Source organism: Cherax quadricarinatus, chromosome 4 (assembly GCF_038502225.1).
Source record: "Cherax quadricarinatus isolate ZL_2023a chromosome 4, ASM3850222v1, whole genome shotgun sequence".
NCBI lineage: Eukaryota > Metazoa > Arthropoda > Malacostraca > Decapoda > Parastacidae > Cherax > Cherax quadricarinatus.
In genome coordinates, this window is record NC_091295.1 from 31,931,236 (window position 1) to 31,956,235 (window position 25,000).

At 42.7% G+C, this 25,000-nt stretch overlaps 1 protein-coding gene across 1 annotated transcript in view; it reads left to right on the forward strand.

Annotated features, from left to right (window-relative positions):
• Nucleotides 1-25,000, forward strand: part of zfh2 (Zn finger homeodomain 2) — a 497,688-nt gene that overhangs the window by 358,308 nt on the left and 114,380 nt on the right. The window lies entirely within an intron of this gene.

Consider the following 25,000-nt stretch of genomic DNA (forward strand, 5'->3'; position numbering starts at 1 on the left):
ACCAAATTCTATTCCCAGAAAAGGTAAATCTCCCTGAGCAGTATAAATAATGTGAAGTCAATAACAGCCGGTTCTTTATTTAGCCTTGTTGAGCTTGAACAAAAGTGTCTTAATTAGCTTGGCCAACCCACCTTCATATTTTAGCTCTTTTATGTCATGTAACTAATGATTGTAATTCTTTGCCGCCTCCTTTAACCTGTTTTTGTATTATTATTATTATTATTATTATTATTATTATTATTATTATTATTATTATTATTATTATTATTTTCCTCCTGTTCCTCATCGCGCTGCTCTTGCTGTTTCTACTTCTGCTCTTCCTCCAAGTAATCTTCCTGCTGTTCTTCTTCAAGCTAATCCTGCTTTTGTTGATTCTACTTTTACTATATTCCGTTCTCCTTCCACTCTTCCCCTTTCTTCTCATGCTTCTTCTCCTCCTCCTCCCTCCTTCCCTCTTCCTCTTCCATCCTCTCCTCTCCTTTCTCCTTCACCTCTCTCCTTCTCCTCCTCCTACCTCAGTCCTCACCTTCCTCTTCTACCGTCCCTTTCCTCTACCCTTCCCTTCCTCCTCTTTCTTTTCCTCGTCTTCCTTTTCCTTCCACACATAAGAGGCGAAATAAAAATCTTATTGGTGTTAATATGTTTTTCCACGAAATAACAAGATGTTAGATCAGGTGTTATGGTTTGTCTACCTCGGTAATGAATGGCCGGGGACGCGAGACAGAGATGGGGAGGATAAGGGACTGACGCAGAGATAAATGGGTTAGGAGAGACATGAAAGAGTAAGAAAATTTAATTGGACTGCATAGTGGGAAAGGGAACTGTTGTTGCTGGTGTGGTTGATGCTGACGATCATAATGATTATTAGTTGGTGGTGATGGTGGTAAGTTGTGGTGACAGTGGTGTGATAGGTAGGGTGTGGTTGGTGTTGGTGGTGGGCTGTCGCGGGGTGTGGTGATAGCATGTGTGGCAATAGAGGTTCAGTGGTGGTGACGAATGTTGAGTCTGTCTTTCTTAGAATGATTAGAAACATCCGCAGTGTGCGGCTACCCTATTCTACACGATAGCTTTATTTGTGAGAACAAATGCTGGCTCTGTAATCCTGTTATATTTCATAACATGGGATGGCTCGTATGTACGAAGTGACGGAGTCCATCAATCTAAGCTGAGAGACTCCAGCAGGATATAGTCTACCTCTCTACTGTGGGCCAAGTAGTTATATAAGCTTGAAAAAATTTCTCCAGGTAGTTACTATGACTTGGGAATTACCATCTTTCAACATGGCCAATCCAAGATACAGGGGAAATGGAATTAATGAGAGACAGGAGGGACAGCCAGGAGAGACAGGAGGGACAGCCAGAAGAGATAGGAAGGACAGCCAGGAGAGACAGGAGGGACAGCCAGAAGAGATAGGAGGGACAGTCAGAAGAGATAGGAGGGACAACCAGAAGAGATAAGAGGGACAGCCAAAAGAGATAGGAGGGACAACCAGAAGAGATAGGAGGGACAGCCAGAAGAGACAGGAGGGAAAGCCAGGAGAGACAGTCAGGAGAGACAGTCAGGATAGACAATCAGGAGAGACAGTCAGGAAAGAGAGAGCAGCTCGAGAGGAGCAAGAAAAAAATACTGGTGTGTTTAGTCTCATGTTGGTACTTGGAGGGTAATTTACTCGTTACCTCACCCACATGCTCTCCCCTGGTCACCCACTCATACACCCACATGCTCTCCCCTGGTCACCCACTCATACACCCACATGCTCTCCCCTGGTCACCCACTCATACACCCACATGCTCTCCCCTGGTCACCCACTCATACACCCACATGCTCTCCCCTGGTCACCCACTCATACACCCACATGCTCTCCCCTGGTCACCCACTCATACACCCACATGCTCTCCCCTGGTCACCCACTCATACACCCACATGCTCTCCCCTGGTCACCCACTCATACACCCACATGCTCTCCCCTGGTCACCCACTCATACACCCACATGCTCTCCCCTGGTCACCCACTCATACACCCACATGCTCTCCCCTGGTCACCCACTCATACACCCACATGCTCTCCCCTGGTCACCCACTCATACACCCACATGCTCTCCCCTGGTCACCCACTCATACACCCACATGCTCTCCCCTGGTCACCCACTCATACACCCACATGCTCTCCCCTGGTCACCCACTCATACACCCACATGCTCTCTCCTGGTCACCCACTCATACACCCACATGCTCTCCCCTGGTCACCCATTCATACACCCACATGCTCTCTCCTGGTTACCCATTCATACACCCACATGCTCTCCCCTGGTCACCCATTCATACACCCACATGCTCTCCCCTGGTCACCCATTCATACACCCACATGCTCTCCCCTGGTCACCCATTCATACACCCACATGCTCTCCCCTGGTCAACCACTCATACACCCACATGCTCTTCCCTGGTCACCCACTCATACATCCACATGCTCTCCCCTGGTCACCCATTCATACACCCACATGCTCTCCCCTGGTCACCCATTCATACACCCACATGCTCTCCCCTGGTCACCCACTCATACACCCACATGCTCTTCCCTGGTCACCCACTCATACATCCACATGCTCTCCCCTGGTCACCCACTCATACACCCACATGCTCTCCCCTGGTCACCCACTCATACACCCACATGCTCTCCCCTGGTCACCCACTCATACACCCACATGCTCTCCCCTGGTCACCCACTCATACACCCACATGCTCTCTCCTGGTCACCCACTCATACACCCACATGCTCTCCCCTGGTCACCCATTCATACACCCACATGCTCTCCCCTGGCCACCCATTCATACACCCACATGCTCTCCCCTGGTCACCCATTCATACACCCACATGCTCTCCCCTGGTCACCCATTCATACACCCACATGCTCTCCCCTGGTCACCCACTCATACACCCACATGCTCTCCCCTGGTCACCCACTCATACATCCACATGCTCTCCCCTGGTCACCCACTCATACACCCACATGCTCTCCCCTGGTCACCCATTCATACACCCACATGCTCTCCCCTGGTCACTCATTCATACACCCACATGCTCTCCCCTGGTCACCCACTCATACACCCACATGCTCTCCCCTGGTCACCCACTCATACACCCACATGCTCTTCCCTGGTCACCCACTCATACATCCACATGCTCTCCCCTGGTCACCCATTCATACACCCACATGCTCTCCCCTGGTCACCCATTCATACACCCACATGCTCTCCCCTGGTCACCCACTCATACACCCACATGCTCTTCCCTGGTCACCCACTCATACATCCACATGCTCTCCCCTGGTCACCCACTCATACACCCACATGCTCTCCCCTGGTCACCCACTCATACACCCACATGCTCTCCCCTGGTCACCCACTCATACACCCACATGCTCTCCCATGGTCACCCACTCATACACCCACATGCTCTCTCCTGGTCACCCACTCATACACCCACATGCTCTCCCCTGGTCACCCATTCATACACCCACATGCTCTCCCCTGGCCACCCATTCATACACCCACATGCTCTCCCCTGGTCACCCATTCATACACCCACATGCTCTCCCCTGGTCACCCATTCATACACCCACATGCTCTCCCCTGGTCACCCACTCATACACCCACATGCTCTCCCCTGGTCACCCACTCATACATCCACATGCTCTCCCCTGGTCACCCACTCATACACCCACATGCTCTCCCCTGGTCACCCATTCATACACCCACATGCTCTCCCCTGGTCACTCATTCATACACCCACATGCTCTCCCCTGGTCACCCATTCATACACCCACATGCTCTCCCCTGGTCACCCACTCATACACCCACATGCTCTCCCCTGGTCACCCACTCATACACCCACATGCTCTCCCCTGGTCACCCATTCATACACCCACATGCTCTCCCCTGGTCACCCACTCATACACCCACATGCTCTCCCCTGGTCACCCACTCATACACCTGCACTCTCTTCCCTGGGCACCCACTCATACACCCGTATACACCGCCTCATACATACACTCATTAAGCACTCCCTCAACCCCCACCATCAGTCCCACCCACACTTACCCAACATACACACATTTACCCATCCACTACATGCCCCAACCCACCCATACACTCACAGCCCACTCACGACCCACCCCAACACACCCATCCGTATTCCCAGCAAAACCCACCCAGTCAACTTCAAATCACCAAGTCCCATACAACAACAGCATACCCTAACACATTATACACTACGTCATGCGTCAGTCACTGCATCATGCGTCACACACTACATCATGCGTCATACGCTACGTCATGCGTCAATCACTGCGTCATGCGTCACACACTACATCATGCGTCATACACTACATCATGCGTCAATCACTGCGTCTTGCGTCATATACTACATCATGCGTCATACGCTACGTCATGCGTCAATCACTGCGTCATGCGTCACACACTACATCATGCGTCATACACTACATCATGCGTCAATCACTGCGTCATGCGTCACACACTACATCATGCGTCATACACTACATCATGCGTCAATCACTGCGTCTTGCGTCATATACTACATCATGCGTCATACACTCGCATACAACACCCTTCCCCAACTCATCTTTATCTCGACATACAACCTCGTCTTATACACCATTATGTTGCATTCCCATTGAATTTCCTCTCGAATACTATGTATACTATGTATACTATGTATACTTGATTCGTTACTTACTTAAATTTCATACTTCATACATTTGGCTACTGTTACACACGATGGTGATTCACAATCTTTTAACATAATACTCTCAGGTAAATACACTTTTGTATACTTGATGCACTTTCATACAGCATGATCCGTGTGTATGCTGTTGTTTCATGCACGCCCACACCTGGGAATTCATACATTATGCTTTGAACCAGGTATACATGAGGCACTCATCCATACCTGGCGCACTCGTTCATGCTTGACGCACGTGCCTGACGCAATTCTCTACTAGATGCACTCCTCCATACTAGACACTCCTCCATACTAGACACTCCTCCATACTAGACACTCCTCCATACTAGACACTCCTCCATACTAGACACTCCTCCATACTAGACACTCCTCCATACTAGACACTCCTCCATACTAGACACTCCTCCATACTAGACACTCCTCCATACTAGACATTCCTACATACTAGACACTCTTCCATACTAGACATGCCTCCATACTAGACACTCCTCCATACTAGACACTCCTCCATACTAGACATTCCTACATACTAGACACTCCTCCATACTAGACATTCCTACATACTAGACACTCCTCCATACTAGACATTCCTACATACTAGACACTCCTCCATACTATACATTCCTACATACTAGACACTCCTCCATACTAGACATTCCTACATACTAGACACTCCTCCATACTAGACATGCCTCCATACTAGACACTCCTCCATACTAGACACTCCTCCATACTAGACATGCCTCCATACTAGACACTCCTCCATACTAGACACTCCTCCATACTAGACATTCCTACATACTAGACACTCCTCCATACTAGACATGCCTCCATACTAGACACTCCTCCATACTAGACACTCCTCCATACTAGACATTCCTACATACTAGACACTCCTCCATACTAGACACTCCTCCATACTAGACACTCCTCCATACTAGACACTCCTCCATACTAGACATTCCTACATACTAGACACTCCTCCATACTAGACATGCCTCCATACTAGACACTCCTCCATACTAGACACTCCTCCATACTAGACATTCCTACATACTAGACACTCCTCCATACTAGACACTCCTCCATACTAGACATTCCTACATACTAGACACTCCTCCATACTAGACATGCCTCCATACTAGACACTCCTCCATACTAGACACTCCTCCATACTAGACATTCCTACATACTAGACACTCCTCCATACTAGACACTCCTCCATACTAGACACTCCTCCATACTAGACACTCCTCCATACTAGACACTCCTCCATACTAGACACTCCTCCATACTAGACACTCCTCCATACTAGACACTCTTCCATACTAGACATGCCTCCATACTAGACACTCCTCCATACTAGACACTCCTCCATACTAGACACTCCTCCATACTAGACACTCCTCCATACTAGACACTCCTCCATACTAGACACTCCTCCATACTAGACATTCCTACATACTAGACACTCTTCCATACTAGACATGCCTCCATACTAGACACTCCTCCATACTAGACACTCCTCCATACTAGACATTCCTACATACTAGACACTCCTCCATACTAGACACTCCTCCATACTAGACATTCCTACATACTAGACACTCCTCCATACTAGACACTCCTCCATACTAGACATTCCTACATACTAGACACTCCTCCATACTAGACACTCCTCCATACTAGACATTCCTACATACTAGACACTCCTCCATACTAGACATTCCTACATACTAGACACTCCTCCATACTAGACACTCCTCCATACTAGACACTCCATACTAGAAACTCCTCCGTACTAGACGCACTCCTCCATACTTCATACATACAAAGTAATAGTCACTCCTAATAATCATCTCTAGTTATTGTCTTGATGGGGAAGCTCTAAACTCGTTCGGGTTTCCAAGTTTCAGTACCTTAATATTTCCTCTTGATCTGTAAATATTATATTTTTTAAGCGAAGGAAGATTATGTTAAGAAACGCAAAGTTAAATTGGGCTAGTTTACGCTAGTTTAGGTTAGGTTAGGCTAGGTTATAGGTTAGGTGGTTCTTTAAACGTTCTCGGTGGTTCTTTAAGTCTTCTTGGTGCTTCTTCAAGTCCTCTCGGTGGTTCTTCAAGTCTTCTCGGTGGTTCTTCAAGTCTTCTCGGTGGTTCTTCAAGTCTTCTCGGTGGTTCTTCAAGTCTTCTCGGTGGTTCTTCAAGTCTTCTCGGTGGTTCTTCAAGTCCTCTCGGTGGTTCTGCAAGTCTTCTCGGTGGTTCTTCAAGTCTTCTCGGTGGTTCTTCAAGTCTTCTCGGTGGTTCTTCAAGTCTTCTCGGTGGTTCTTCAAGTCTTCTCGGTGGTTCTTCAAGTCCTCTCGGTGGTTCTGCAAGTCTTCTCGGTGGTTCTTCAAGTCTTCTCGGTGGTTCTTCAAATCTTCTCGGTGGTTCTTCAAGTCTTCTCGGTGGTTCTTCAAGTCTTCTCGGTGGTTCTTCGTCTTCTCAGTGGTTCTTCAAGTGGTGGTTCTCCACAGTATTACAAGTAGAAGGTCTAAGGTGCACTTCAACAACAGAGCTGAGACCAGAAGAACATCGACACCTGGAAAGAGACATAAATGCAAAATAATGTGATCCTTTATTGACTACGTTTCGCCCACACAATGGGCTTCATCAAGCCACAAGATTATCTACCAACCTCCTCAACATTCTCCACATGACTTTCCACGTCACTATGCTCCCTGTATACACTTGTGTACTCTCTACTCAGGTAGATTTGTTTGTAATATGATAAAACCCACTGTGTGGGCGAATGGTCAGTAAAGGATCACATTATACTGATTTTTGTGTCTATTTTTCCATCGTGTCGGTATTTTATACCATTTATTAACATCGACATTTGCTGAGCGTATTGTGAGGTAAGATAGCTGCTGTAAAGCAGCTGCAAAAAACTCCATAGACCGATATCACTAACGTCCCATATTATCAAAAATCTTTGAAGGAGTTTTTAGAAGCACTCTTGCTGCACACAGAGATTCACAATGCCACAACTCAGGGCAACATGGGTTTAGAGCAGGTCGCTCCTGCCGCTCGCAACTGCTAGACCATTACGATATAGTCTTGGATGCACTGGAAGACGAACTTTGCAAAAGACTTTGAAAAGTAGGATCATTGTGGAATATTACACAGAGCCGCGTGCGAAAGGAATAATTGGTAAGAGCAAACAAAGTAAAATCAGAGGCTGCCACAGTGAAAACTACTGTTCTCCTAGACATAGTAATCCTATTGATTCTCTACTACGTTCTCATATCCGACATAGACTGAGCCATAACTCATAGCACCGTATTATTCTTTGCAGATGCCGCTAGAATTTGTATGATAGTGGCATCCATTGAGGGCACAGAAAATCTCCAATCTGATCTCAACCAATTATTCCATTGGATCACAGAAAAACAATATGACGTTCACTAAGGACAAATTTCAGTTATTTTGCTTAAAAAAAAAGAGGAAATAAAAACTGGAATGGAATATAAAATAAACCGAACCACTCGGTAGCATGGAAGATTATCGTCAGGAACTCAGTAGTGATAATGTCAGGATATTTCACATTTAATGATCACAACAGTGTTATTATCACAGCTGCACGGAAAATGATAGGATGGATAACTAGAACCTTAAAAACAAGAGATGTCAAGCCTGTGACGATTCTCTATGTTATTTGTTCTCTCTAGACTGAAATACTGTTGGACAGTAGTGACCCCTTTTCAGGCAGATGAAACTGCAGATCTGGAGATTTTACAGAACACCTTCACTGCTCGTATAGTTATAGTGATATGTGAAGTGTATAGCGAAGGTGATAGTTGTAGTGTCTAGTGATGTTGACCCTCTGGAATGCAAACAAGAAAGATACCTCATAAATTTCACTTGGAAAATTCTGGAGCAATTGATTCTAGATATACACACAGAGATCACTCCCTACGAAAGCAAGACTTGGCAGACTGGGCGGAATGCTTCCAGTGAAAAGTAAGGGTACAATGAGTGCACAAAAAGTAAATTCGGTAAGTGCAAAGGGACCAAGACTTTTCAACACCCTGCCTTAATATATAAGGGAAATTATCAACAGACCCTTAGCTATTTTCAGGAAAAAAACTGATATGTTCTTATGACGGTTCTCGATAACCCGGGCTGTTGTGCGCACGATGAACAGAGGTACAGCGACTGCAGCTAAGTAATTAAAACTAGCTAAGGTTTTGCCAGTAACATCACTGGTGTAAAGAATTCTTAAAGTGCTTAATGAGGATAATAAAAGGGAAAAGTGAAGAAAATGGAAAAAGGGATCAAGATAGAGATGAGCGAGAAAAACATGATGAACAAAAGAGGACATCGCCAAGTATTGTGACATGAATGTTAAGATTTGGGAGGAAAATTGAAAATTATTGGATCTCTTAAGTGAAGACGGTACACCACTAGCATTGCCCTGCTCCTGTAGCAACAAAATAGGTAATCACGAAAAGGCACTGAGTGAAAAGGCATCTGTTTCAGCATGTACCTACTACCTAGGATACCACTACCTCGCGTGATAAGGTGTGTGACTGTCTGGTCTCTATCGCCAGGACACTTGCCCCCAGTCAATTACCAGCCCCTTTATTCCCTTAGATTGGCGGCTGCGCTTTGGGGATAAGTGTCTAATGTGCTACTTACCTGCCCTAGGTGCTACTTACCTGCCCTAGGTACATCCTGCTGTTCTTCCTCCTACACACTCCTTCAGCCTTTCTCCCACCCCTTCTCCGTTCCTCATCCTTCCCTCTTCCCCATCTTCATTTCGCCCATTCTTACTATTGACCCAACCCCTGTCGTCGTACAACACATACCTATTTCATTACCTCCACTTCCTATTCCCTGCACCTGCTGCTCCTCCTCATGTCCCCTATTTTTGTTTATCTGTGATTTTCATGATTTCACAAGTTGCAGCTCCGCTGGAAGAGAACCTCTGAAGTTGGCGTAGTTACTGAACCCATAGTAGAATGCTTGACGCTTATGGACTACAGACTCGGGTAACCGTACAATCCCTAGGCACAGTTCCTTCCTGACCTCTGAAGCCGCACCAGAACTCTTTCTGGATCCATATATGGAGTTTGCCTTGCACTGAAAAAGTGCTTCCTGACATCCCCATGGCTTAACGTTGAGGCTACATCGATGCCCTCTTGTTGTGGATCCTCCTCTTGCAAATAAAATGTCGTGTTCTATTATCCTAATACTAGTGTTGGAGCGGCCCCAAAATTTTTGACGATATGAATACCGAAATTCAATTTAAGGCCTATACCGATAATTATACCATCAAAATTAGCCGTTGCCCATGGTCATTTCTCTCCCGATTCTTTGCTTCTCCAATGGCTTTCCTAGCAGTTCATGTCCTTCATCAGCAGGACCAGTCTGGTGAGAAGTGTCCTGTGCTTCACTAGATGTGGGTTCCATGGTGGTGCTTCACGCTCGAAAACCGGCAGAATGAATGTGGTCAACTTGTAGAATAAATTCCTTTTTATTTGGACATTGAAGACACTTATTATGCCCTCATATTTTAGATTTTAGTATCAGGAGAGAGAGAGAGAGAGAGAGAGAGAGAGAGTTGAGATGTGTGAGATGTCCTCCTCCTCCTCCTCCTCCCTCTCTTCCTCCTCTCTCTCCTCCTCTTCCCTCTCCTCCTCTTCATCAACCTCCTCCCTCTCTTTCACTCTTCCCCCAGCTACCTGTGCCCGTCGACAGGTAATTAGAGGCAGCGACAATCAAGAGAGACCTGTGTAATCAGAAAACTGCCTCTGTACTACTGCTTTCTCTACCTGGTACACGCATATGCAAACAAATAAACAAGCAAACAAGCACGCAAATTCACATATACATAAACATTATTATTATTATTATTATTATTATTATTATTATTATTATTATTATTATTATTATTATTATTATCAGCAGCAGCACCAGTGGCAGTAATAGTAGTATTAGCCTGGCTCTGGGAGTAGAAAAACTCTCGGAACTCATCAAAAGTATATCAAAGGTAAGGTAGCAGAAGTAGTAGTAGTATTAGTAGTAATAGTAATAGTAGTAGTAGTAGTAGTAGTAGTAGTAGTGGTAGTAGTAGTAATAATTTTCCTTAAATAATATTATTAGTTCTAAAAACATTATATATCCCTTAAATTTTTCAAGCTCTGCTGACGTGTCTTCTCATTATTATACTTAATATAATTTTTTTTCTGTTTTAAGCTCACGTTCTTTACTTTCATTTGCAGGTACCACAAGATGGCAGTCCCGCGCAACTACTGTAGAACGTAAGTCATAATTTCAAGTTGAAATCGTCACTTTACGTGTGAAGAATTAAAATAACCTTCTAAAACACATGGTCTAAGAGGTTTCAGTGTGAGAGCGTGTATGTATGTATGTGTATATATATAAAAACATTAATAACAGTTAAGTGTTTATGGACACATATCTTTGATAAATGGTAACTAGCAGGCACACGCACACACACACACACACACACACACACACACACACACACATATGTAGCACATTTTGGCGTATATGCTGGACATATTTTGTAATTTACGCTGAATACACTTCCAGTATGCTCATGTGTGGTGAAGAGTCTTAGCCCAAGGAATATACGTGCTGAAGTAATATACTCAGGAGGAATATACGAAGTTGGCGGAGACCTCAGAGAAGGTAAACTCTGCGTAATACGTTATAATTTGCGTATATCTGGAGGGGAACGAAGAAACAGGATTAGCCAAGTGCGAAATTGCTTTTAGCAGAGAGCAAATCAAATCCCGCGTTGAACAAACTGAATTTGGCGGAAAACGAAGCTGGTTTGGCGGAGGCCGATCTGAATTTGGCGAGAAACAAGCCAAGGATTTTGGTGGTGATGTGTTGTGCATGTGTGTGTCTTTATGAGTTTGTAATTGTTAGGGGGGATAAAAATAACTGAACGACTTCCTCATAAATGCTTCAGTAAATATGTGAAAGCGTTCGCGCGCGCACACACACACACACACACACACACACACACACACACACACACACACACACACACACACACACACACACACACACACACACACACAATACCAAATGAGATATTTGTTCAGTCAGAGCTACAAGTATTTTTTCACAACTTAAGCATGTATGTACCCAGTCGTCTGGGTACATACAAATATTATTCCAAGTATCGCGTATTCCCCACACAACCTTCTCGGCTAATCGTCATTTTTGGGTTTGAGAGGATGAGGGAAACCTCCCGTGGTGTGATTACTGCGAGTACATTTCTAAGCTCTACGATCCTGTTCAGCTCTGTTAAGCTGTGATACTGTATCCATCAATCACGACTGTTGCTCCAACACCGTAATGTTTAGGAATGTATCAAATATATAACTGACACAGAACTCTGTACGTGGATGGTTGTGGCCATCCAACTGTCTGCAGTGACTTGGAAGGTTAATCTGTATTTTGATCACCGTAACTGATGGTCAACCAATTTGCAATTTTCACTTTGAGATTAATTCACCTCTACCCTGTGTTCAAGGTGATGTGACACTGATGTTCAGTGTTCCTACAAGTTGCTGTGAACTGTTGCTTGATTATCAACACTGTGAAGTGTGTACATTGTGGATTACAAACACTGTGGAATATATACACTTTGTAATATTAACACTGTGTAGTATAAACAATGTGAAACATTCTAAATAAAATGGTACAGACATTTCACATGAATTGAGTATTATATATATATATATATATACATATATATATATATATATATATATATATATATATATATATATATATATATATATATATATATATATATATATACGTATATATATATATATATATATATATATATATATATATATATATATATATATAATATATATATATATATACGTATATATATATATATATATATATATATATATATATATATATATATATATATATATATATATATATATATATATATATATGCAATAAGATCACAGTAAACAGGTGATTTCAAAATATGCAAAACAACCACCATTCATTGTTCCTTGATAATGTGAGTAGTCACGAAAGCGCTTGGAATTTCTCTATTCTTTCACAGTGGTTGTTTTGTATATATATATATATATATATATATATATATATATATATATATATATATATATATATATATATATATATATATATATAATAAATCAAACTCTTCATATCTAAGATTCATTGATAAGGAAAATGAAACCTGGAAAAACAAAACCCTGAGACAGTGATGGTTTTACTGTCAGTAACCCAGGTTGGCGGCACCTTTGCTCTCAGTCTCTCCGCACAACTGTAACAGTTGTATTATCATACAGCTGGGATCTTACTCCAAGTTAAACAGTTTGCGTGATGATACCAGTGCTTTAAAGGATTATGATAATTATTGTTATATTCTTGGGGGGGGGGTAGCGCTAAACCCGTCTGGTGGAATAGGGGTTAATGTGGTTCGACCCGAGGAAGCGGAGGATAGGTGCAATTCCTTGGATCAAGAGCCCCGCCTGTTTATTGTGCTTCGTTATAATCTATTAAGTGTACATAAATATACGTTAATTTACGTTAACTTCTCTGAACTTAAATTAACAATTATATAGTTTTCCCTAAAAGTTTAGATCTGACAAAAATCAAAGAAGATTCTATACCTCTAGAAAAACTGAGTATGTGTTTTGACTCAAGAAATCGTAATAAACCACAGAACGGATGAAGTTTGAACCTATTGCGAGAGTGTCGCAAAACTCCAGACTAGTGCGTAAGCCACTCGGCATGCGTTCAAATCCCACCCGTTCTGTGGTTTGAGTATATTATTATAGGTTCAGCTGGGCATTAAACGCGAAAGTTTCTGATGCAGGTCTTAAGAGGTCCAGAGGTCATCAGCATAAAGTGAGAGTGAGTTATTTGGTGCTGTTTCACATCTCAGTCGTGTTTACTAACACGGTTATAAATACAAAAAAATAATAAACAATCTGTTTAATTTAATTATTATATTTTGTATCGTTTTACTGGGATATGCACTTGAGAAGTGATCGGCAGGCGTCTGTGACCAAGTCGGACTATAACGCTGTCGTAAGCTCCTCTCTCCTATGTGCGGGTTGTTTGTGTATTGTTCCAGTCACGATATTGTGCCTTTTTGTTATTCAACTAGGTTGCGATCATTGACCCAAACGGGTTCAGCGATTCATGACATACAAATAACGAATGCTGATTAAGTAAAACTACCAGCTGTAACCACTTAATCATGCGCTGACTTGCCACAGATGGCGTGTGATTATGCGCTGACTTGCTACAGCTGGCGTGTATTTATGCGCTGACTTGCCACAGCTGGCGTGTATTTATGCGCTGACTTGCCACAGCTGGCGTGTATTTATGCGCTGACTTGCCACAGCTGGCATGTGGTTATGCGCTGACTTGCCACAGATGGCGTGTGCTTATGCGCTGACTTGCCACAGATAGCGTGTATTTATGCGCTGGTTTGCCACAGCTGGCGTGTGAGTATCATGCGCTGGTGACCAACTAAGCGACAACGACGATATTTCCCTCGCTGCCTCACTCAGATTTTCCGTTGATGTATAGGTTACATCAACGGAAGAAAACAGACTTGCTATGTGGAAGGACTGGTTGCTTGTCACGTCATGTGCCTATGACAACTTCGGTTACACCAGGCGTTCTCCAACGCGTTTACGTGATTCGATTTCTGAACGATCTTAGCCGAGACCTGGAACCCTGAATCAGGAGCTCACTCGCATTAAGCTGTATTTGGTTATATTAAGTTACTTAAAGTCTGATTAAATTGCTAAGTTCATTTTTATACAAAGTAGCAAAAGTGAATGCCATGTTGAATGCCATGAATGTGCCAGTTCGTTAGTGAATGTTGATGAAAATTAGAGAAACATGTCACTCCATGTGACTCCTTCAAGGAGATAAGTGCGGTGCCTTATACCTCCAAATGTAGATAAGGGAAGTCTAACTTTAGTTAATGTCATTTAATATAATTTATATAATTTTCGTGATGCGTGGACTAACGTAGGTTGGTAAGTTCTGCGTAATATTAAACACCCCCCCCACACACACATACACACACACACACACACACACACACACACACACACACACACACACACACACACACACACACACACACACACACACACACACACACACACATACACACACACACACACACACACACACACACACACACACACACACACACACACTGGGCATCATGATGGTGGTGCTGATCACAGGGGAGAATCTCAACTCAACAAATATGGGGACATGGGTCATCATTACCAATTTGTCCCAGTAGGATGGGAGACTCTTATACCCAGAGGCAATCATAGAACTGGGTTCCTCTAGGAACAGGGTTCCAGGTTCGTCGATATTACAACACACACACGAGCTCTCATCTTCCTGTTTCAGCCTCTCAGTGTAGCGATACAGAGGAATAACTTGTGCTTTCTCGGCTCCCATCCAGCGTCTTGAGGAGCTGCAGAAGAATCATAATTTGTTTAAAATATAATGTATCGATAATTGTGCCAGTAAAATTCATCCTTACCTAAAAAAAAAAAAATATATCAGGAGGTAGAAGACAATTTGTTTTAAACCGCTTCTAAGAGTCATCTTAAGATTTTTTCCTTGAAGTCATTTTATTTACTTCTCCGAGGATGTGGATCCACGTGATTTTCACCAGACGAGTGTACCATTCTCACCAGTCTACCCACAAACGCACGCACACTACCTCCCTTCCTCGGATATATATATAACACATCAGCCGTCTCCCACTCAAGGCAGGGTGACCCGAGAAAAGAAAAACTTTAACCATCATTCACTCCATCACTGTCTTGCCAGAGGCGCACTTACACTACAGTTATAGAACTACAACATTAACACCCCTCCTTCAGAGTGCAGGCACTGTACTTCCTATCTCCAGGACTCAAGTCCAGCCTGCCGGTTTCCCTGAATCCCTTCATAAATGTAACCATGCTCACACTCCAACAGGACGTCAAGTCCTAAAAACCATTTGCCCCCATTCGCTTCCATCTAACACGCTCACTCATGCCTGCTGGAAGTCCAAGCCCCTCTCACACAAAACTTCCTTTACCCCCTCCCTCCAACCTTTCCTAGGCCGACCCCCTACCCCGCCTTCCCTCCACTACAGATTTACACACACTCGAAGTCATTCTATTTCGTTCTATCCTCTCTACATGTCTGAACCACCTCAACAACCCCTCCTCAGCCCTCTAAATAATAGTTTTGGTAATCCCACACCTCCTCCTAATTTCCAAACTACGAATTCTCTGCATTATATTCACGCCACACATTGCCTTCAGATATGACATCTCCAGTGCCTCCAGTCTGCCGCCAGCAGTAACAGCCTGGTTGATCAGACCTTGATCCACCGGGAGGCCTGGTCATGGACCGGGCCGCGGGGGCGTTGATCCCCGGAATAGCCTCCAGGTAACCTCCAGGTATCCCCGGAATAACCTCCAGGTGGACTCCAGGTAGCCTTCTCCTTGTTGCAACATTCACCACCCATGCTTCACACCCATATAAGAGCGTTGGTATAACTATACTCTCATGCATTCTGCTCTTGGCTTCCATGGACAAAGCTCTTTGTCTCCACTTACACTCCTAAGTGCACCACTCACCTTTTTCCCCTCATCAGTTCTATGATTCACCTCATCTATCGTAGACCCATCTGCTGACACGTATATATATATATATATATATATATATATATATATATATATATATATATATATATATATATATATATATATATATATATATATATGTCGTGCTGAATAGGCAGAACTTGCGATCTTGGCTTAAATAGCAACACTCATCCTGCCATATAGGACAAGTGAAAATTTGTGTTTACCTGGAGTTTACCTGGAGAGAGTTTCGGGGGTCAATGCCCCCGCGGCCCGGTCTGTGACCAGGCCTCCTGGTGGATCAGCGCCTGATCAACCAGGCTGTTGCTGCTGGCTGCACGCAAACCAACGTACGAGCCACAGCCCGGCTGATCAGGAACTGACTTTAGGTGCTTGTCCAGTGCCAGCTTGAAGACTGCCAGGGGTCTGTTGGTAATCCCCCTTATGTGTATGCAATAATTTCGCCAAAATCATTCTGAACCTAACGAAAAAAAATATATTTCACTGTGTTTGTTTAGTATTAAATTATTATAAACAAATCTAAAATATATTTAGTTGGGTTAGGCTAAAATAAATTGTTCTTGTTATAATAAGGTTAGGTAAGTTTTCTAAGTTCCTTTTGGTGCAAAATTATAAATTTTTACATCAACATTAATGAAAAAAATATATCTTTAAACGTATAAGAGAAAATTTTAGAAAGGACTTAATTTTAAATGAGTTCTTGCTAATTGACCAGTTTTACATATTCGGCACGACATATATATATATATGTACATATATATATATGTATATATACATATATATATATATATATATATATATATATATATATATATATATACAAAGAGTATTGACACCAACGAAGAGACAAACAGAAGCATTAGTTATGTTTCATTAGGCATAATTATCATCAGATTCAAACTCAAATACAAAATAACATAAATACTGTTAAAAATATAAATACAGTACTATCGTTAATAAATACTAAGTACCTTGAAATTACTGTAAAGGAATGTCATCCAAGAAACTTGAAAACAGCGTCAAATTTCGACAGCATTACTGAGTGAAAGATGGAGAGGCTGCAGCACTTTAATACCAGAAAAGTTGAGTAGAGTGAGGTCAGATTAGATTAAAAAAAATGACTTTAAACACTGTATTTCAGTACCTCTTAGCAGCGAGGTGGCCCTGAGAGCAGGAAACAACGTTCAGATGTGAACGGTTATCTCTGTTGTTGGGAAGACAGACTTAAATTTTGACAGCACGTTGACTATACTTTGAAGAAAAAGTTCGACTTTTTTTTTTTTTTTGAAGTGAGGTATTTTTAATTACGTGGAGGATGTTTGAATTCCAGTGACTTAACAGCGAAAGTTGACAGATGTCTTTCACTCTCTGCGTCCGTGTGTTCGTGGAATCTTCGTAACTCTTTGAAATCCGTTTCTCTCGTAAAGTGTAAATCACTCGCTAAAATGAGAAATTTAAAAAAAAAAACTGGAGAACAGTCCGCTTTATTTTAAGTTACTTTTCGCCACATCCACCAGCGAGTAGCTTCGTTTAAAGTTACTTTTCGCATCATCCACCAGCGGTAGCTTCGTTTAAAGTTACTTTTCGCCACATCCACCAGCGGGTAGCTTCGTTTAAAGTTGCTTTTCGCATCATCCACCAGGAGTAGCTTCATTTAAAGTTACTATCTTTCGCCAGACCCTCCAACAGTTGCATACAGTGTTACCATTCGCCGAAAATATTCACTGTTAAAAAATAGCTTAATTTGTAATAATAATAATAATAATAATAATAATAATAATAATACTGTTCGACAAAAATATCAACAACAATAAATTTTCCACATTTTTTAAGTGTAAAAATTCGATAAAAATATATAAAACCGGAAACTACTGTTATTTTTTGCAATATAATCTTCACTGCCTTCTAGGGCCACTAGCAATAACACTACGGCTAGCACGTTCCCACTAGCACACACTCACTGCCAGGCTCCAAAACTCCCTGTGGGTCTAGCCCTAAATAAAAATCAATTGTCGCCAGAAAGTTGAAAATACTCGCCGAAAAAACGGTATCAATTATCAAATCCCGCCGAAAGCTTTACATCCACCCCCCCTCCCTCCCTCCAGGAAAAAAAAAAAAGAAACCGCGCTCCCCAAATCCGCTAAAAGAAAAAATCGACAAAACTGACTTATATTCATTCCCACCAAAAGCTTTAAAACACCCACAAAAAAAAAAATAGCTTGTGAAACTCCTGCCAAAATATTTAATTCTTGTAAAAAAAAAAATAAATAAAGCGAAAAAATTTCGTGAAAATCTTCAACCGTTGGCAAAAATGCGAAGCCAAAGCGGCCGAGGAGAGAAAAAGAGGAGAGTCGGATCTTCATTAAGAGAAGCAAACTTCCACTGACACATCTATAATAATATAAAACGGGAACAATAATGAATGACATACAAGGAAACCCACCATGGACAGACCCCCCCCCCACCACCACCCCAAAAAAAAAAAATCGTTTGTGAGGAGGAAAAGAGAGAGAAAGAAAAATATTGTGAATTTCTTTCATTTTCGAGGACAGAGAGAGAGAGAGAGAGAGAGAGAGAGAGAGAAAGGTAGAGTGAGGGAGGAAAATTATAAAAATTTCTTTCTAGTGAAGAGAAGGGAGAGAAAGAGGATTGAAGAAAAACAGAAAAGACCCAAAATTTCTGTGCTCGTGAGAGAGAGAGAGACCGACCGATAGACAGAATAGCAAAAAAAAAGACGGAACAGAATTACCTGGAGTCACCGCCCCCGCGGCCCGGTCCCAGACCAGGCCTCCTCCTGGCTGTTGGCCTGATCGATCAAACTGTTAGTGCCCGCCTCCCGCAGTTCAACGTGTGCACCACAACCCGGCTAATCAGGAGCCATTTTAAGGAATCTGTTGAGTTTCCTCTTGAAGACCGCACTCAGGGAGGGCGTTGTGTAAGGGGGTAGTACCAACAAATCCCTGGCTGTCTTCAAGATTGATTTGTATTACATTTATGAGAGGCGTTAAACCCGTGTGGATCATTCAGCGCAAAGTGGAGGCTCGATCCTCCGTCTTGCTAAGAACAGACTCGCGCTACCATTATTATTTTTATTTATTATTATTAGTATGGAGATGGACTTGGCCAACACGGGCCACACATTGCCTGGGCCAAGGTAGATAAACAGGATTTGATCCGAGGAAGAAGATGGTAGTGCCATTTCCTCGGATCAGTAGCCCTTCAGCATCAAGAATTCTCCCTCGATGGGATAGATGGAACAGTAAGAGGAAAGATTAAATGAAAGAGAGGAGAAAGAGAAAGAGAGAGAGAGAGAGAGAGAGAAGGAGGACTAGTAAAGAGGAGAGAGAGAGAGAGGGAAGGGTGAATAGTGAGAGGACACGTGGAAGAGAGATTGAGAGGGATAGGTAGAAGAGGCATAGTGAAAGGGAAGAGGGAATAGGGGGATAATAAAACAGAGGGAAAAGAAAGATGAAGGAAGGGTTAGTAAAAGCGGGAATAGTAAAATGGAAGATAGGATAGTACATTTAAAATAAAAGAGAGTAGTAACATCGAGGGATAATAAGATGGAAAAGAGAATAGTGAAAAGGAAGAGAGGATAGACGGGAAAAGGGAAAATTAAGAAGGATGACAGCATAGTAAGAGAGAGAGGATAGCAAAAACGAATAGACGACAGCGAGAAAGGCGAGAGAATTCTAAGAACGAAGAAAGGATAGTAAGAAATAATAAGAGGAGAGTAAGACGGAACGAGAACTAGCACAATGAAAACAAACAAAACAAAGAAAATTGATAAAATAAAGTTTTTTTTATTTACACAGCAAAATAAGAAGGAAAATTCGAGGAAGAGAACAGTAGACAGCAAGAATATAAATAAATGTGAGAAACGTGAAGCTAACAAGAATTTATAGTGCAGAGAGAGAGAAAGAGAGAGAGAGAGAGAGAGAGAGAGAGAGAGAGAGAGGACAACGTGAAGAGCAAAAGCGGTAACAATGAAAAAGAAGAAATAGATAACAATGAAGAAAAAGAGAGTGATGAAGAACAGTACATAAGAGAGAATAATAATTGGAGAACACAGTAAAGTGAAAAAATAGAGCAGAGCACTAAATTATAACAATGGGGATAGGGAAAACTAACAGTAATGAACATGAGAGAAGCAACACTGGACAACAAGAGGGAAGCAACACTGGACAAAAAGAGAGAAGCAACACTGGACAACAAGAGAGAAGCAACACTGGACAACAAGAGAGAAGCAACACTGGACAACAAGAGAGAAGCAACACTGGACAACAAGAGAGAAGCAACACTGGACAACAAGAGAGAAGCAACACTGGACAACAAGAGAGAAGCAACACTGGACAACAAGAGAGAAGCAACACTGGACAACAAGAGAGAAGCAACACTGGACAACAAGAGAGAAGCAACACTGGACAACAAGAGAGAAGCAACACTGGACAACAAGAGAGAAGCAACACTGGGCGACAAGAGAGAAGCAACACTGGACAACAAGAGAGAAGCAACACTGGGCGACAAGAGGGAAGCAACACTGGACAACAAGAGAGAAGCAACACTGGACAACAAGAGAGAAGCAACACTGGACAACAAGAGAGAAGCAACACTGGGCGACAAGAGGGAAGCAACACTGGACAACAAGAGAGAAGCAACACTGGACAACAAGAGAGAAGCAACACTGGACAACAAGAGAGAAGCAACACTGGACAACAAGAGAGAAGCAACACTGGACAACAAGAGAGAAGCAACACTGGACAACAAGAGAGAAGCAACACTGGGCGACAAGAGGGAAGCAACACTGGACAACAAGAGAGAAGCAACACTGGACAACAAGAGAGAAGCAACACTGGACAACAAGAGAGAAGCAACACTGGGCGACAAGAGGGAAGCAACACTGGACAACAAGAGAGAAGCAACACTGGACAACAAGAGAGAAGCAACACTGGACAACAAGAGAGAAGCAACACTGGACAACAAGAGAGAAGCAACACTGGGCGACAAGAGGGAAGCAACACTGGACAACAAGAGAGAAGCAACACTGGACAACAAGAGAGAAGCAACACTGGACAACAAGAGAGAAGCAACACTGGACAACAAGAGAGAAGCAACACTGGACAACAAGAGAGAAGCAACACTGGACAACAAGAGAGAAGCAACACTGGGCGACAAGAGGGAAGCAACACTGGACAACAAGAGAGAAGCAACACTGGACAACAAGAGAGAAGCAACACTGGACAACAAGAGAGAAGCAACACTGGACAACAAGAGGGAAGTAACACTGGACAACAAGAGGGAAGCAACACTGGACAACAAGAGAGAAGCAACACTGGACAACAAGAGGGAAGCAACACTGGACAACAAGAGAGAAGCAACACTGGACAACAAGAGAGAAGCAACACTGGACAACAAGAGAGAAGCAACACTGGACAACAAGAGGGAAGCAACACTGGACAACAAGAGAGAAGCAACACTGGACAACAAGAGGGAAGTAACACTGGACAACAAGAGGGAAGCAACACTGGACAACAAGAGAGAAGCAACACTGGACAACAAGAGGGAAGCAACACTGGACAACAAGAGAGAAGCAACAATGGACAACAAGAGAGAAGCAACACTGGACAACAAGAGAGAAGCAACACTGGACAACGAGAGGGAAGCAACACTGGACAACAAGAGGGAAGCAACACTGGACAACAAGAGAGAAGCAACACTGGACAACAAGAGGGAAGTAACACTGGACAACAAGAGGGAAGCAACACTGGACAACAAGAGAGAAGCAACACTGGACAACAAGAGGGAAGTAACACTGGACAACAAGAGGGAAGCAACACTGGACAACAAGAGAGAAGCAACACTGGACAACAAGAGGGAAGCAACACTGGACAACAAGAGAGAAGCAACAATGGACAACAAGAGAGAAGCAACACTGGACAACAAGAGAGAAGCAACACTGGACAACAAGAGGGAAGCAACACTGGACAACAAGAGGGAAGCAACACTGGACAACAAGAGAGAAGCAACACTGGACAACAAGAGGGAAGTAACACTGGACAACAAGAGGGAAGCAACACTGGACAACAAGAGAGAAGCAACACTGGACAACATGAGGGAAGCAACACTGGACAACAAGAGAGAAGCAACAATGGACAACAAGAGAGAAGCAACACTGGACAACAAGAGAGAAGCAACACTGGACAACAAGAGGGAAGCAACACTGGACAACAAGACAGAAGCAACACTGGACAACAAGAGGGAAGCAACACTGGACGACAAGAGAGAAACAACACTGGACAACAAGAGGGAAGCAACACTGGACGACAAGAGAGAAGCAACACTGGACAACAAGAGGGAAGCAACAATGGACAACAAGAGAGAAGCAACACTGGACAACAAGAGAGAAGCAACACTAGACAACAAGAGGGAAGCAACAATGGAAAACAAGAGAGAAGCAACACTGGACAACAAGAGAGAAGCAACACTGGACAACAAGAGAGAAGCAACACTGGACAACAAGAGGGAAGCAACAATGGAAAACAAGAGAGAAGCAACACTGGACAACAAGAGAGAAGCATCACAGGACAATAAGAGAGAAGCAACACTGGATAACAAGAGAGAAGCAACACTGGACAACAAGAGAGAAGCATCATAGGACAATAAGAGAGAAGCAACACTGGACAACAAGAGAGAAGCATCACAGGACAATAAGAGAGAAGCAACACTGGACAACAAGAGAGAAGCAACACTGGACAACAAGAGAGAAATAACACTGGACAACAAGAGAGAAGCAACACTGGACGACAAGAGAGAAACAACACTGGACAACAAGAGGGAAGCAACACTGGACGACAAGAGAGAAGCAACACTGGACAACAAGAGGGAAACAACACTGGACAACAAGAGAGAAGCAACACTGGACAACAAGAGGAAAGCAACACTGGACAACAAGAGAGAAGCAACACTGGACAACAAGAGGGAAGCAACAATGGACAACAAGAGAGAAGCAACACTGGACAACAAGAGAGAAGCAACACTGGACAACAAGAGGGAAGCAACAATGGACAACAAGAGAGAAGCAACACTGGACAACAAGAGAGAAGCATCACAGGACAATAAGAGAGAAGCAACACTGGATAACAAGAGAGAAGCAACACTGGACAACAAGAGAGAAGCATCATAGGACAATAAGAGAGAAGCAACACTGGACAACAAGAGAGAAGCATCACAGGACAATAAGAGAGAAGCAACACTGGACAACAAGAGAGAAGCAACACTGGACAACAAGAGAGAAATAACACTGGACAACAAGAGAGAAGCAACACTGGACAATAAGAGAGAAGCAACACTGGACAACAAGAGAGAAACAACACTGGACAACAAGAGAGAAACAACACTGGACAACAAGAGAGAAGCAACACTGGACAACAAGAAAGAAGCAACACTGGACAACAAGAGAGAAACAACACTGGGCAACAAGAGAGAAACAACACTGGACAACAAGAGAGAAACAACACTGGACAACAAGAGAGAAACAACACTGGGCAACATGAGAGAAGCATCACAGGACAATAAGAGAGAAGCAACACTGGACAACAAGAGAGAAGCAACACTGGACAACAAGAGAGAAACAACACTGGACAACAAGAGAGAAGCAACACTGGACAACAAGAGAGAAGCAACACTGGACAACAAGAGAGAAGCAACACTGGATAACAAGGGAGAAGCAACACTGGACAAGAAGAAGAAGAAGAAGAAGAAGAAGAAGAAGAGAGAAGTGTAACAATAAGGAGCAAGAGAGAAGAGTAACAGTAAAGAACAAAAGAAGAGTAACAACAGAGAGAGAGAGAGAGAGAGAGAGAGAGAGAGAGAGAGAGAGAGAGAGAGAGAGAGCGGTAAAGTTAAGGCTAAAAAGAGAGTTAATGAGAGACAAGGAAGATTGTTATTATTATAATAATTTCTATTATTATTATTATTACTCATTTATAGTCAGTTACTAGATTTTTAATCTCAATTATTATTATTACTACTACTACTACTATTACTACGACAACAACTACTACTACTATTACTACTACTACAACTATTACTACTGCTATTACTACTACTACTGTACTACTATTACTACATTACTATTACTACTATTACTACTACTATTACTATTACTACTATTTCTACTACTATTACTATTACTACTATTACGACTATTACTGCTACTATTATTACTACAACTACTATTACTACTATTACTACTACTATTACTATAACTATTACTTCTACTATTACTACTACTGTTACTACTACTTCTATTACTGCTACTACCATTACTACTAATATTATTCCTTCTACTACTTCTATTACCGCTGCTACTATTACTACTATTACTAGTACTTTACTACTACTTCTATTACTACTGCTACTGTTACTACTACTACTGCTATTACTACTACTACTACTACTATTACTTCTACTACTACTATTACTACTAATATTACTACTATTACTACTGTTACTACTAC